The sequence below is a fragment of the Adiantum capillus-veneris genome, chromosome 18 (genome assembly GCF_014529385.1).
Source record: "Adiantum capillus-veneris isolate H3 chromosome 18, ASM1452938v2, whole genome shotgun sequence".
In the NCBI taxonomy this organism is placed as follows: domain Eukaryota; kingdom Viridiplantae; phylum Streptophyta; class Polypodiopsida; order Polypodiales; family Pteridaceae; genus Adiantum; species Adiantum capillus-veneris.
Window position 1 is genome coordinate 67,236,030 of NC_140948.1, and position 4,017 is coordinate 67,240,046.

Consider the following 4,017-nt stretch of genomic DNA (forward strand, 5'->3'; position numbering starts at 1 on the left):
TTTCTCCTGTTGTAAAAATGAACTCAATTAGGCTTGTCTTAAGCCTTGTGGCTGCTCATGATCTAAATCTCGAGCAAATGGATGTAAATACGGCATTCCCTCATGGTGACTTAGAGGAGGAAATCTACATGCTTCAACCAAAGGGGTATGAAGTAAAAGGTAAGGAGAAAATGGTTTGCAGATTAAAAAAGAGCTTGTATGGTTTAAAGCAAGCATCAAGACAATGGTACTTGAAGTTTGATCGATGGATGTTGGATCATGGATTCACAAGATGCAACTCGGATCACTGCGTCTACACGGAGAATTTGGGAGATGGGAAATTCATCATCCTAATGTTGTATGTTGATGACATGTTGATTGCAAGTGCTAACATGCAGGACATCAAAGACCTAAAAGAGGAGCTGTCCAAATCTTTTTCAATGAAAGATTTAGGTGCTGCAAAGAGGATACTTGGTATGAAAATATCAAGGGACAAGACGAAGAAGACAATAAAGCTATCTCAAGAAGATTACATCAAGAAGGTACTAGAAAGGTTTGCAATGCAAAATGCAAAACCAGTTTCTACACCTTTGGCTTGTCATTTTAAACTAACGAAGGATATGTGTCCAAAGACACAAGAGGACATAGCCTATATGTCTAAAGTTCCATATGCTACAGCGGTAGGTTCTCTAATGTATGCTATGGTCTGGACAAGGCCAGACATTGCACATGCAGTGGGAGTTGTGAGTAGGTTCATGGACAACCCAGGTAAAGAGCATTGGCAAGCTGTGAAGTGGATACTTAGGTATCTAAAAGGGACAACAACAAATGCTTTGTATTTTGGAGGAACTGATATTTTTCTAGAAGGGTATGCTGATGCAGATATGGCAGGTGACAAAGATACTCGAAGGAGCACTACTGGCTATGTGTTCACGGTTGGAGGCACAGCAGTAAGCTGGGCTTCAAAGCTGCAGAAAGTGGTTTCACTTTCTACCACGGAAGCAGAGTATGTAGCAATGACGGAGGCAAGCAAAGAAATTCTATGGCTTCACAGATTCTTAGAAGAGCTTGGATTCAAACAAGACAATTGTGTCTTGTACAGTGATAGCCAAAGCGCTATCCATCTTGCGAAGAACTCAGCCTTTCATTCAAGGACAAAGCACATTGAGGTGAGATATCACTTCATACGCACTCTTTTGGAAGAGGGACAACTAAAGCTAGGAAAGGTGCATACAAGTGAAAATCCTGCAGACATGTTTACAAAGGTGGTCAACAAGGAGAAGTTGAGCTTTTGCTCATCTTCAATCGGCATTCAAGGATAAGACAGGTTTGGTTTGGAGATCAGTCTCCAAGTGGGAGATTGTTAAGTATGGATCCTGATTTACCCTTGTAATTTTCTATGGTAAAAGCGCACATTTGTAAGGCCCCCATTATGAGGAGAAGCCATCGTGCGTGAAGGAAAATCACTCACCGGAAACCAAAATTTTCACGGACAAGAATCAGGGGCAACTTTAAAGGCCTCGGGGGCGGAGGCTTTTTTTTGCCGGAATATTCTTTTTCGCCGGAATATTATGGCCGGACGGCGGCCGGAAAGCGGTCGGAAAACAACCGATCGGTTGGCCGGTGGCCAGTGGTCGGAAGTCAATGGCCGGTGGCCGAATTCAAAAGCGAACTTGTCTTCTCAAGGACGGCCACACATGGGCGGATTGGAGGGTCCGATTTGGACTTATTCGCACAAGGGCGGCTACAAATAGTTGTCTCTCATAAGAGAGGGCAACCCTTTTGGCCTATAAAAGGAGGCCATTTCTACACACATTTCATAGTGTGAAGTTGATGCAACAAGGTGAGTGTGAGGTGGTGAGAGTGAAGCAAGGCGGGAGCTCCATTAAGGGTATAATCCCTTTGTAAACTACTTCTTGTTTTGAAGTACTAAAGCCATTGAGTGGCTGCTTTCCCGTGGACGTAGCCCACATTGGGTGAACCACGTATATCGTGTGTACTCTCTCTCTCTCTCTCTCTCTACTCTATAATCTCGTGTATATAAATCTGTCTCTCTCCATTATGTAATCTACTCAATTATCTATTTAGCTACGTCTTATTTCCTAACAAAGCTTTGCAAAAAGCTTCAAACTTCTCATGAGACAATGCCTTTGTGAAAAGGTCTGCAAGGTTTTCCTGTGTTGGCACATAAGCCAAGCTGATCTCTCCTGCTTAGAGCCTCTCCCTGACATAGTGGTAATTCACCTCAATGTGTTTTCTGCGAGCATGAAAATATGGGTTCCTTGCAATTTCCAATTCGCTTTGACTGTCAGTGTAGATAGTGTTGGTAGTGTCCTTTCCAACACCCAGATCATCCATAACGCGTCTGAGCCATACACACTCAACTGTAGATGTGAAGACTTCCCCGTATTCAACCTCACAACCAAAAGCTGCCACAGTAGTTTGATTCTTTCTCAACCATGATATACATGAATTGCCAATCATGAAACAAAAACCACTTATGGGCGTTCATGTGTCAAAACAACCAACCCAATTTGAGTCTAAAAAAGCATGTAAGTCTGGCGGCAATGACCCCCCTTTGGATAAAACAGCAAGATGTAAAGTGCCACTCAAGTAGCGGAAACATCTTGTCTTGGCCTTGTGTTGCGTACAAAAATGAGACATCCAATAGTAGTTTGGTAAAGATTGTCATTTGTAGGATCATTAGCATCATGAAGACTTGATTTCAAACCTGTTTCCATGGGAGTGGCAATAGGTTTGCAATCATCAAGTCCAAACTTGGGTGTATGCATGATAAGGTGTACCCATTTTCAGCAGTTGCCTCCACCAAGACAGCCAAGAAACAACCTCTTTTTTGCCATTCCTACGTACATTTGACTTGCTTGCACTTATTTTGAAGAGGCAAGATTTGGTAGCCACACAAAGCACATAGTTGCAAACACAACGGAAAGCTCTAATCTTCATTTTTTCACATCTAAATGGTAATTTTATTATGCAAGGACTAATCTGGTTTAGCCTGTCACACCTTGTCACAGCATTGTGACCCTGATGAAGAAATACTTATAACATTTTATGGACTTTTCTTCTTTAATCACCCTCTTGCACATGAAATGTTCAATTGGCAAGCAATTTAACTTGATTTAATGATAATTTATTGGATCTTTGCATAATTAATATTCATTTTTATTTATTAGAATTTCCATTTACAAAAACCTTTTTTTTAACACCAGATATCTAATGATGTAGAACTCATTTTGCAAGATCCATGGTCGTTTGATAGATTATGACCCAAGGAATGTGACCATGCAAAAAAATTTAAACTTCAACCGTTTTTTAAAGATCTACCTTAGAAAATAACAAAGAATGCTTAGAGTATCTTGATATAATGTTTTTAAAAAATCTAATAAATAATGTACATTGCCACTCGTTTTTATTTTCATATATTTCATAACTCTTAGTGTAAGGTACTCATAGGAAAAAATTTGAGTAAAATAAAGACACGTTTTCATTGCTTTAATTTTTTTCACTTGCACCATTCACTTGAGGTGTGCCTCCTTAGGTTTGGTAAATACCAAACCTAGAAATTTTGACACTTGTCAACCAACCATGGCTTGGCTCTACCTCCCAATCCTAGCTGGTTATTCCACCTCATACAAGGAGGCTGCCACATCACCAAAGGTCCATGTCATCACCCCATCTCACCTTCCACATCACCACTGTCAAAACTTTGATCTTAACACTTGGCTAGAGTGATGGGCGTATATACAATGCACGGGGGAAAAAACCTCCTAAAGAGGGAAAAAATGCCCCGGCGGTCCTAGTGTGTTCACACACATCACTACCACATGTATATGGTAACAAATCCCCCCTAGAGTGATCCGGTGAACGAGAGCTGGCACGTGAGTAAAGGGAAGTGCCATGCCATGAGGATAGGATCAGTCCACAAAGGGGAGTAAGCCCAAAGCTTTGCTGAAAGCTTCAAGCTTCTCATGAGACAATGCCTTTGTGAAAATATGTGCAAGGTTGTCCTGTGTTGGC